The sequence below is a fragment of the Bubalus bubalis genome, chromosome X (assembly GCF_019923935.1).
Source record: "Bubalus bubalis isolate 160015118507 breed Murrah chromosome X, NDDB_SH_1, whole genome shotgun sequence".
In the NCBI taxonomy this organism is placed as follows: domain Eukaryota; kingdom Metazoa; phylum Chordata; class Mammalia; order Artiodactyla; family Bovidae; genus Bubalus; species Bubalus bubalis.
Window position 1 is genome coordinate 63,032,380 of NC_059181.1, and position 13,059 is coordinate 63,045,438.

At 36.6% G+C, this 13,059-nt stretch overlaps 1 protein-coding gene across 2 annotated transcripts in view; it reads right to left on the bottom strand.

The window, feature by feature from the left end:
- The window catches only part of SNX12 (sorting nexin 12), a 63,257-nt gene that overhangs the window by 28,762 nt on the left and 21,436 nt on the right, over positions 1-13,059 (bottom strand). The gene's annotated exons all lie outside the window — the stretch shown is intronic.

Below are 13,059 nucleotides of genomic sequence, written 5' to 3' on the forward strand. Positions count from 1 at the left end.
GACATGCAAAGTAATTTGATTTTTGACAAAGCAATATTGAATTGGGGAAAGGAAAAGTCTTTCAACAAATGGTGCTGGAAAAATTGGATATCAGTACAGAGAAAATAAACCTCGACCCCAATCCTACATCATTCATAAAAACTAACTGAATGTCAATTATACCTTAATAAAGCTGAAATTTTTAGAAAACCAATTTAAGATAGATTGTGGAACCAGTCATAAAATATAATTTTTAAAACTATAAAGTTTCTAGAAGAAAACTCAAGAAAGGGTCTTTGAGACGAGGATAGACAAAGCTTTCTTAGAAAGAACACAGAAAGCAATATTCATATAAAAGAAAAATTATAAATTAGATTTCAACAAATTAAAAAAAAAAAGAAACCTGTTCATCAAAAATCACCACTAAGAAAATGAATAGGCAAGTGACAGACTAGGAGAAAATATCTGTAAAACATATACCTGACAAAGAACTTGTAACCAGAGTATAATGAACTCCTATCTTAGAAGACTATGTCAAAAGATATAGAATGTGTTGAAAGTCACAATCTAGGAGGAAGATAAATGCCATCGTTGTTTACTGGATGGTCTGTGGTCACAGCAACCAGACCTGTATGTAGAACAAGAGGAGGTGCCTTCCCCACAGTCTTAACAGGAGCTAAAGGAACCACTTCCACAGGCTTGGCATGAGTATACTCGTTTTCCTACCTCCCTGCCAGCAATAGCTATAAAAACTTCATTTGTATGCATAGGTACATGGAGTATATGGGAAATCTCTGCCCTTTCCCCTCAATTTTGTTGTGAACCTAAAAATTTCCCCCCCAAAAAAAGTCTTTATTAAAAAATACAGAAAAAAAGAACTCATACTTGGTCGCCAAGTCTTGCCCAACACTTTGCAACCCCATGGACTGTAGCCCAACAGGTCCTCTGTCCGTGGGATTCTTCAGGCAAGAATACTGGAGTGGGTTGCCCAATTCAATAATTTAAAAAGGCAAACAATCCAGTTTGGAAAAAGGAGAAAATATTTGAATATACACTTCACAAAGAAAAATGTATAAATAGGAAATAAGCATGTGAAAAAGTGCTTGACATCACTAGTCATCAGAGAAATGCATATTAAAACTACAATGGATGCTACTACACAGCAAAATACCTAAAATTTAAAAGACCAACCATATCAAATGTTGGAGAAGATATAGAACAAGTGGAATTCTTATACATTATCAATATGAATATAAAATGGTACAACCATTTACAAGAACTGTTTTGAAGTGTCTTATAAATTTAAATATATATCTACCCTACAGTTTAGAAATGCCACTTCTATCTAGATACTTACCAAAAAAACCCTCCTAAAGACAAAGCAACAAAAGTATATGTTTATGAAAAGACTTTAGTCATAATAGCTAAAAAGACCAAACAATCCAAATGTTCATCAATAATAGAAAGGACAGACTGGTATATTCACACAATGGGATATCACTCAATAATGAAAGGGAGAAAACTTGATATGCACAATTAACATGGGAAAATCTCAGAAACATTATGCTGAGCAAAAGAAGCATTACATATAAACTGGTCCTTACAAGGTATAGATTTTGAAGCAAATGTTGGTTAATAAATGCATTAACAAGTAAAACATTTTACTAAGGAGAGAACCAGAAAATTACACAAAGATTCATGGGTAAGAATGTTCATCACAGGTGCTTATAATAGCAAGAAAGCCTGAAAACAACCTAAATGTCCATTAAGAGAAAATTAAATAAAATTATATTACATTCACAAATTATAATACTACACAGCCATTTAAAATTATGGTATAATGTATATTCATTGACACAGAAAAAAGTTCAGAACATGCTACTGAGTGCAAACAAAATGGATTACAAACAACTCCCCTTGGAAAGGATATAAAATGATTGATAATACCCAATATTGACAAGTACGTGGGAAAAACGTACCTTCATATTCTCTTGGTAAAGCATGTAAAATGGTAGACTCTGACTGTAATTAAAATTCTAAGTGTGCATACCTTTTCACATAGCAATACATTTCTAAAACTTCATCCTATATACTCACATAGGCACATAAATACATGTACAAAGAATGTTTGTAATAGTCATACATTATAACAACCTAATGGAGAAGGCAATGGCACCCCACTCCAGTACTCTTGCCTGGAAAATCCCATGGACAGAGGAGCCTGGTAGGCTGCAGTCCATGGGGTCGCTAAGAGTCGGACACAACTGAGCCACTTCACTTTCTCTTTTCACTTTCATGCATTGGAGAAGGAAATGGCAACCCACTCCAGTGTTCTTGCCTGGAGAATCCCAGGGACGGGGGAGCCTGGAGGGCTGCCATCTATGGGGTCACACAGAGTCGGACACGACTGAAGTGACTTAGCACTTAGCATACCATAACAACCCAAATGTCTATCAGTAGATTTGGCTAAATAAAATGATAGTCTATATACACAATGGGACACTATACAGCTATTAAAATTAATTAGTTGGGATTGAAGTCAGAAAGTATAATGGTGGTTACCACAGGCTGGGGGTGGAGGGAAAAGAAAAAATAATTTTTTGTATCAAAGGGTACAAACTTTCAGTTATAAGATAAATAAGTTCTGGAAACCTAATATACGCATGGTGACTATAGTTAATAACAATGTATTATATAGCTAATAGAGTAGATCTCTAGTGTTCACACTACACACACCAAAAAATGGTAACTATGGGAGTTATGTTAATTAGTTTGGTTGTGGTAATCATATCACAATGTGTATATATATCAAAGCATCACATTTTACACCTTAAATATATACAATCTTTAAATATATATACATATATATAATTCTTATTTATCTAAATAAATAAATAAAAATATTTTAAATGAATGAGCTAAGACTCCAAATAGGCAAAATAATCTTGAGAAAGAAGAACACAGTATCACACTCCCCAATTACAAACTATACTACAAAGCTACAGTCATCAAAACAGTGTTACTGGCATAAAAACACATATATAGATCAATGGAACAGAGTGCAGAGCTCCAAAATAAACCCATGCTCTTACAGTCAGTTGACCATATGACCAGTCTATGACAAAGGAGACAAGAATACACAATGGAGAAAGGGCAGTCTCTTCTGTAAATAGTGCTGGGGAAGCTGGACAGCTACACATAAAAGAATAAAATTAGAACATTCTCGGATTTCCCTGGTGGTACAGTGGATAGTAATCCACATGCCAATGCAGGGGAAATGGGTTTGCTCCCTGGTCTGGGAAGATTCCACATGCCACAGAGCAACTAAGCTACTGTGGGCCATAACTACTGAAGCCTGCATGCTCTAGGACCTGCAAGCTGCAACTACTGAGCCTATCTGCTGCAACTACTGAAGCCTGTGTGCCTGGAGCCTGTGCTGAGCAACAGAGAAGCCACTGCAATAAGAAGCCTGCACACCGCAATGAAGAGTAGGCCCACTCACCACAACTAGAGAAAGCCCATGTGCAGCAATGAAGACTCAGTGCAAGCAAAAAAAAAAAAAAAAAAAAAAAAGGAACATCCTCCAACACCATATACAAAAATAAACTCAAAAGGGATTAAAGCCCTGAATTTAAAATTAGATACTATAAAAGCTCCTAGAGGAAAACTAAGTTCCTTCACATGGATCTTGGTGATGGTTTTTTGGATCTGACATCAAAACCAAAGGCAATAAAAGCAAAAATAAACATGTGGGACTACATCAAACTAAAAAGCTTCTGCATAGCAAAGGAAACCATCAATAAAATTAAGACAACCTAATAAATAGGAGAACATATGTGAAACTCATATATCTGCTAAGAGGTTAATATTCAAAATATATAAAGAATTCATACACTCAATAGGTACACTCAATAGTGTGTACACTCAGTCATGTCCAGCTTTTTGCAACCCCATGAACTGTAGCCCACCAGGATCCTCTGTCCATGAGATTTCCCAGGTAAGAATACTGGAGTGGGTTGCTATTTCTTTCTCCAGGGGATCTTCCCAACCCAGGGACTGAACCTGCATCTATTGCATCTCCTGCATTGGCAGGCAGATTCTTTACCAACAGTGCCACCTGGGAAGCCCACACTCAATGGTAACAAACAAACAAAAATCTGATTTAAAAATGAGCAGAAGATCTGAATAGACATTTTTCCAAAGAAGACATTCAAATGGCCAACAGGTACATGAAAAATGAAACATCAATAATCATCAGGGAAATGCAAATCAAAACCACACAATATCACCACACACCTGTTAGAATGCATGCTAAGTCACTTGAGGCATGTCCGAAACTTTGCAACCCCATGGACTGTAGCCCGCCAGGTTCCTCTGTCCATGGAATTCTCCAGGGTGAGAATACTAGAGTGGGTTACCATTTCCTCCTCCAGGGGATCTTCCCAACTAAGGAATGGAGCCAGGTGTTTTATGGCTCCTGCATTGGCAGGCAGGTTCTTTAGCACTAGCACTACCTGGGAAGCCCCCTGTTAGAATGGCTATAATCAAAAAGACGAGAAATAACAAATGTTGGTAAGGATGTGGAGAACAGGGAACCCTTGTGTGCATCACTGGTGGGAATGTAAATTGGTGCAGCCAGTAGGGAAAATAGTTTGGAGATTCCTCAAAAAATTAAAAATGGAACTACCATATGATCCAGCAATTCCACTTTTTGTATTTATCTGAAGATAATGAAACCACTAACTCAAAAAGGTACATGCACCCCCATATTCAGTGGAGCATTATTTACAATAGTCAAGATTTGGAAACAACCTAAATGTCCATGAATGATGTGGAACAAGCCTGTCTGTATATCTGATGGTTCTCTCTCATTTTGCTTTCCTTACCAGTATCCTACCTCACGTTTGCCCCTGTGATGGCTATATTGCTAGCCAGCACACCTGTGGTTGTAAAAATAGTAGAGCAAAAGAGAAAAAAAACTTGGTTATTGATATAAAAGATTTGTGTGTGTCTTTTAAACACACATAATTTCCACCTTACATGGAATAATCAGGAAAAGTGTAAAAACTCAAAAGTTAAATTAAAAAATTTATCAGTTAAAAAAATAAATGTTCATCAATGGATAAATAAAGATGATATGGTAAATATATACAATAGAACATTATTCACCTACAAAAAAATGAAATTTTGCCATCTGTGACAACATGGATGGACCCTGAAGGCATTATGCTAAGGGAAATAAATCTGAAAAAAAAAATACCATATGATCTCACTTGTATGTAGAATCTAAAAACAAACAAACAAAAAAACAAGACAAATCAAGCTCATAGATATGAGAGAACAAATTAGTGGTTGCCAGAGGTGGGAGGCAATATGGGAGAAGGGATCATGGGGATGTAATATAAAGCATGGTGACTGTAATTAATAATACTGTATTACATATTTGAAAATTGCTGAGAGTAAAATTTTTAATATGATCAACAAAGACACACTGTATCACACAAGGAACTATACTCGATACTCTACAATAACCTTTATGGGAAAGGAATCTGAAAAAGAATAAATGAATATATATAACTAAATCACTTTGCTGTACACAAGAAACTAACACAATATTATAAATCAACTATACTCCAATAAAAACTACTTTTAAAAAAAGGAGAGTAAATCTTAAATAAGTTCTCAACACAAGAAAAAGAAGTTCATAACTATCTATAGTGATGGATGTTCACTAGACTTATTTTGGTGATCATTTCACAATATGAAATTCAGTAACTGATATTGAATCATTATGTTGTAAACCTGAAACTATATGTCCATTTACACCTCAATAGAAAATTGTTTGAATTTTTAAAAATGAATGCATTGATGCTGTATGTATAAAATGACCAAAATGTCCAAAATAGATTATGCAAAAAGGAAGTACAGAATGGCATATAAAATATAATATGTGCCCATTATTATAAAAATATAAAAGTATGTGTATAGATGAAACTCTGGAAGACCTACACTAAATTCTTAACAGAGGTTATCTCAGAGTGATAGAACTACCAGACAGAACTCTCTAGACTGTAGGTTTAGTTATTAAGCCATTCTTTTATAATACATATTATTTTTAAAATAATAAGAACACCTTTTGAAAAATAAAGTGAAGGGTGGACTTCCCTGGTGGCTCAGTGGATGGGAATCCTCCTGCCAATACAGGGAACACAGGTTTGATCCCTGGTCTGGGAAGATTCCACATGTTGCAGAGCAGCTAAGTCTGTGTGCTGCAACCACTGAGCTCATGCACCTAGAGCCCGTGCTCCACAAAAAGAGAAGCCACCACAATGAAAAGCCAGTATATCGCAATGAAGAATAGCCCCTGCTTGCCACAACTAGAGAAAGCCCAAGCACAGCAAGAAATCCAGTGCGACCAAAAATTAATTAATTCAAAAAAATAAAGTGAAGGGGTTATGGATTTGAAGGGAAATGACAAAAGGATTAAGGTAGTAAGAAACCAAAGTGGAGGACAAAGACTGCAATAATGGAATTTTACATTTTCAGTAGAGTAATTCTGGGAAATGGCCAAATCCAGGAGCAGGCAAAGAGATTTTTGTTGCAGAAGTAGAGTGGAGAACACTAGCAGTGGCCAGAGAACTGTGAAGCTGGGGTGCTGCTTGGCTAGTCAAATCACAGAGCTCTCTGATCAGGTGAAGAGCTGGAGTTTGGGTAGAGGGGAGAATAAAAGCTAGATGCCTGAAAAATTGGGACTTGTCTGACCAGGGATCGAAATCTGGCCCCCTTGCATTGAGAGTGTGGAGTCCTAGCCACTGGACCACCAGGGAAGTCCCAATTCCTTCTTGATGTAGTAATTTATTACCTTCTTTTATATTTCCTTATATTTTTTTGAGAACTCAGGCATCTGGCTCTTATTCTCCCTTCTACCCAAACTCTACACTCCAAAACTAGGGGGCCCAGATTGGATCCCTGTTGGGGGAACTAGATCCCACATGCTGCAACTAAAATCCTGCATTCCGCAACTAAGATCGAAGATCCCATGTGCTGCAATAAGACTTGGCACAGCTAAAGAAATAAATAAATAGATACTTTTTAAAAAAGAAAAAGGAATAAAAAGGGAATTCCTCAGCAGTCCAGAGGTTGGGACTCCACACTCTCACTGCCAGGGGCCCAGGATTTGATCCCTGGTCAGGAAATGAAGATCCCACAAGCTGTGGGAGGCAACCAGAAAAAAAAAAAAAGAATAAAAAGTAATAATACCAGAAAAGTGAAAGTGAAGTCGCTCAGTCGTGTCCGACTCTTAGCAACCCCATGGACTATAGCCTACCAGGCTCCTCCATCCATGGGATTTTCCAGGCAAGAGTACTGGAGTGGGGTGCCATTGCCTTCTCCGTGAGACATGAGCATTGAATATTACCAGAAGGCATGAGCCTTTTAATCTGAGTGTTGAAAGCAATGGTCTGAAAATAGTGAAGAATAAGAACGATGATAATTTCTACTGTGAAACAAAAAAGACTAATGACTAAAATGACTGAAAAAGACAAATAACTCTCCAGCATTGGTGACATATGACATATCATGTATGCCTGGTAAGAATGTACATTAGAACAAACTTTCTGGAGTAGTGTGGGTAGTGTTAAGTTACTGTTGTTCAGTTACTCAGTCCTGTCTGACTCTTTGCAGCCCCAGAACTGCAGCACGCCAGCCTTCCCTGTCCTTCACCACCTCCCAGAGCTTACTCAAACTCATGTCCATTGAGTTGGTGATGCCATCCAATCATCTTGTCCTCTGTTGCCCCTTCTCCTCCTGCCTTCAATCTTTCCCAGTATCAGGGTCTTTTCTAATGAGTTGGTGCTTCGCATCAGGAGGCCAAAAGATTGGAGCTTCAGCTTCACAGCATCAGTCCTTCCCATGAATATTTAAGGTTGATTCCTTTAGGATTGACTGGTTTGATCTCCTTGCTGTCCAAGGGACTCTCAAGAGTCTTCAGCACCACAGTTTGAAGGCTTCAATTCTTTGGCACTCATCCTTTTTTATTGTCCAGGTCTCACATCCATACATGACTACTGGAAAAACCGTAGCTTTGACTATATGACCTTTGTAGGCAAAGTGATGTCTCTGCTTTTTAATACACTGTCTAGGTTTGTCATAGCGTTTCTTCCAAGGAGCAAACATCTTTTAATTTCATGGCTGCAGTTGCCATCCGCAGTGATTTTGGAGCCCAAGAAAATAAAGTCTCTTACCGTTTCCATTGTTTCCCCATCTACTTGCCATGAAGTGATGGGACCAGATGCCATGATCTTAGTTTTTTTGAATGTTGAGTTTTAAGCCAGCTTTTCACTCCCCTCTTTCATCTTCATCAAGAGGCTCTTTAGTTCCTCTTCAATTTCTGCCATAAGGGTGGTGTCATCTGAGTATCTGAGGTTATTGATGTTTCTCCCAGCAATCTTGATGGGTATTTCGCATGATGTACTCTGCATATAAGTTAAATAAGCAGGGTGACAATATACAGCCTTGATGTACTCCTTTCTCAATTTGGAACCAGTCCTTGTTCCTTGTCTGGTTCTAACTATTGCTATTTGACATGCATGCAGATTTCTCAGGAGGCAGGTAAGGTGGTCTGGTTTTACCATCTCTTGAGTCTCCTTCATTGGCAGATGTGTTCTTTACCACTAGCGTCACCTGGGAAGCCTTGCTAGCATGTGAAATGACTGCAGTTGTATGGTAGTTTGAACATTCTTTGGCATTGCCCTTCTTTTGGGACTGGAATGAAAACCAACCTTTTCTAGTGACCCCATAAGAGACTGAGCCAGACTTGCCTGTTTGTGTTGAGGAGTCTCCAGCGGAGACAAATAGTCCACAGTTTGTTGTGATCCACACAAAGGCTTTAGCGTAGTCAATGAAGCAGAAGTAGATAGATGTTTTTCTGGAATTCTCTTGCTTTTTCTATGATCCAATGGATGTTGGCGATTTGATCTCTGGTTCCTTTTCTAAATCCAGCTTGAACATCTGGGAGTTCTCGGTTCATGTACTGTTGAAGCCTAGCTTGGAGAATTTTGAGCATTACTTTGCTAGCATGTGAAATGAGTGAGTGTGAAACTTTCAATTGATATACTGAACTTCATCAAAATTATGAACTTCTGCTCTTCAAAAGATACTGGTAAGAGAAAGAAATGACAAGCTACAGACTGTGAGGAAATGTCTGCGTATCTGATAAAGGACTTGTACTCAAAATATAAGAACTCTCAAAACTCAATAATGAGAAAACAAATAATCCGATTTTTTAATGGGCAAAAGATTTGAACAGACATTATACCAAAGATGCTCAATACATTAAGTCAAATACAAATTAAATACAAATTAAAACCACAATGAAAAACTTAATAGAATTTTAAAAAAACTGACACTACCAAGTGCTGAGGAACTAGCACTAACTGGAACTCTCATACATTACTGAAAGGAATACAAAATTGTATAACCAATTTGGAAAAAAGTTTGGCAGTTTCTTATAAAGTTAAACATACATTGACTACACAACCTAGCAGTCCCATTCCTATGCATTCACCCAAGCAAAATGAAAATCTGTGTTCACCCAAAAACCTGATGCTAATGTTAACAGTGACTGCATTTGTAATCATAAAACACCAGAAACAACCCAAATGTCCCTCAACTGGGGAATGGAAAAACAAACTGTGGCGCATCCATACACTGAAATCTATTTAACAAAATAAGAAGGAACAAAGTACTGGTACAAGCAATGACATGGAAACATTTTAAAGGTTGTGCATGGATTGGAAAAAGCCAATTTCAAAAGGCTATATACTGTATAATTTCATATATATATATATATATATATAAAATTTTTTTAGCCATCCTGTATGGCATGCAGGATTTTAGTTCCCCCCAACCCGTGCCCCCTGCATTGGAAGATCAGAGTCTTAACCACTGGACTACCAGGGAAGTCCCTGTATGATTTAATTTATATGACAGTTTTGAAAACACAAAACTACAATGACAGAAAATAGGTAGTGAGTACTAGGAAGTAGGGAGGAGTTGACCATAATGGAGAACTGGGGAATTTTTTGAAGTGATGGGTCTATTCTGTATCTTGATTATCATGGTTGTTACACAACTATAATGCATTTGTCAAAACATGTAGAAATGTACACTAAAAGGAGCGAATTTTACTATACATAATTATACCTTAATTAAAAAATGAAAACATAATCCGAGCACACACATGCATACACACACATACACACTTAGAAATGTATGAGAACAAAGGAACAAGGAGATTTGGGGAGTGATGGACATGTTCATTGTGGTGATAGTTTAATGGGCATGTACATATGTCAAAACTCACCAAACTACATTCTTTATGTACAGTTTACTGTACATTGATCATACCTCAATAAAGCTTTTATAAAAAGGAGAAAGAAACATGAGGGGACTTCCTTGGTGGTCCAGTGGCTGGGACTCTATGCTCCCAATGAAGGGGGTCTGGGTTCAATCCCTGGTCAGGGAACTTGATCCTGATGCCCCAGCTAAAGATCCCGCATGCTGCAATGAAACTGAGGGTTCCGAGTGCCACAGCTAAGCCTCAGCACAGCCAAATTAATTAATTAATTAAAAAAAATAGACATGAGAAGAAAATATAAGTGAGTATATTTAAAACCTTGGAGTAGGGACAGCCTTCTTAAACAGATGAAAAATAAAAAGCCATAACGGAAAAGAATGATGCATTTGACTACATCAAAATTTAAAGTTTCTATTCTAAAGAGATAAAAAATAAATACAAAAGAATGGGGAAGTGTTTGTAACATATATAGAAGACAGATAATTAATATCTAAAAAATAGAGAACTACAAATCAATGAGAAAAAACAACCCAATAGAAACATGAGCAAAAGATATAATAAGCAAATAAGAAGAGAGGAAATGCAAATAATAAACATGTGAAAGGAATATATATAACTTGGCTAATAAGCAGAGAACTACAAATCAAAACATCACCTTTTGCCTTACAGATTTAAAAAAATTATTTTAATTTTTTGCTTGTGCTGGGCCTTCACTGCTGCATGTGGGCTTTCTCTAGTTGAGACGAGCAGAGGTTATTCTTCATTGAGGTGTGCAGGCTTCTCATTGCGGAGGCCTCTCCTGTGGGGTATCACAGGCTCTAGGCACATAGGCTTCAGTATTTGTGGTGCAGGGGCTTAGTGGCTCTGCAGCATGTGGAATCTTCCCAGACCACAGACTGAATTCATGTCCCCTGCACTGGCAAGCAGATTCTTATCCACTGTACCACCAGGGGAATTCCCTGTCTGATTGATATCAATTGTTGGCAGAGGTATGGGGAAATATGTGCTCTCACACACTGTTGTTGGAAATATTCAGTCTTTTGGTGGGCAATACTGTACTATCTATTAAAATGTAAAATGTGCATACCCTTCAACCCAGTAATTCTATTCATTACCTATCCTATAGAAACACTTGCATATATCCACAAAAAAAAGGTAATGAGAGGGGATAAATTAGGAATTGGAATTAACATATACACACCACCATATACAAAATAAACAAGGACCCACTATATAGCACAGGGAACTGTACTGAATATCTTGTAATAACCTATAATGGAAAAGAATCTAAAAAAGAACATATACACACACACACACATATGTATATATAACTGAATCATTTTGCTGTATACTTGAAACTAACATAATATTATAGATCAACTATATTTCAATAAAAATATTTTAAGCCTTAAAAATATAATATGTTTTTTAAAAATGCAATAGGCTTTGAACCAATAGCAGTTCTAGGAACTAGTTCTAAAAAAATAATCAGAAATCAAAAAAAAATCAACACACCAGGTATTTATTACAGTATTATTTATAATAACAAAAAATTCCAGTGTATATCAATAGGAGAACATGAGATAAATTTTAGACATTGCTTAGAAAAGACTGACATCCACATAATGACAGGTTAATTGTATTGCTATGATTTCTTATTTGTATTTTCTCATTTTCTACAATAATGTTATACTTTCATAATAAGAAAACAATTAAAAATTTTTCATAGTAAAAGTTTTTAAAAAGAGTTAATAGGAAAAAACCAAAAACTAAAAACTCTCTCTCAGTGATCCTCAAACTATATGTGGCAAAGGACCAATATGTAACACTTGTAATTTATGTAATATTATACATCAATTATATTTCAATTTAAAAAATGAAAATAATTGTTAAATGGTAAATTTTATGTTATGCTTATTTTATCACAGTTAAAAAAGGGAAGTGGGAAATGGTATATGCATACTATAGAATATGATACAGCATGTCTTATGTAAGAAACACCGATTTAACCTCATTCTCTTAGGTATATTGCCAAATAAAAAAGCAAGCTTGGAACAATGTAGAGTATATCACTTATATAGGGAAAAATAAACAAAATATATATATTTGTATTTTTAAATACACAGAAGATGATCTGGAAGGACAAACACCAAATTGGTAACACCAGTTTCCTCTGGGACAAGGACCTACATTGGAGAGGCTGAAAAAAACTATCTATAATGTTTGACTCAAACAACAAAAATATATTCACGAATTACTTGAAGAATCAAAGCTTCAACAGTATGTGAACTGTAAACTTCCAGATGTTCAAGCTGGATTTAGAAAAGGCAGAGGAACCAGAGATCAAATTGCCAACATCCGTTGGCTCATCAAAAAAGCAAGAGAGTTCCAGAAAAACATCTACTTCTGCTTTATTGACTATGCCAAAGTCTTTGACTATGTGGATCACAACAAACTGTGGAAAATTCTTCAAGAGATGAGAATACCAGACCATCTTACCTGCCTCCTGAGAAACCTGCATCAGGTCAAGAAGCAACAGTTAGAACCAGACAAGGAACAATGGACTGGTTCCAAATTGGGAAAGGAGTACGTTAAGGCTATATATTGTCACCCTGCTTATTTAACTTCTATGCAGAGTACGTCATGAGAAATGCCAGGCTGGATGAAACACAAGCTGGAATCAAGATTGCCGGGAGAAATATCAATAACCTCAGATATTCGGA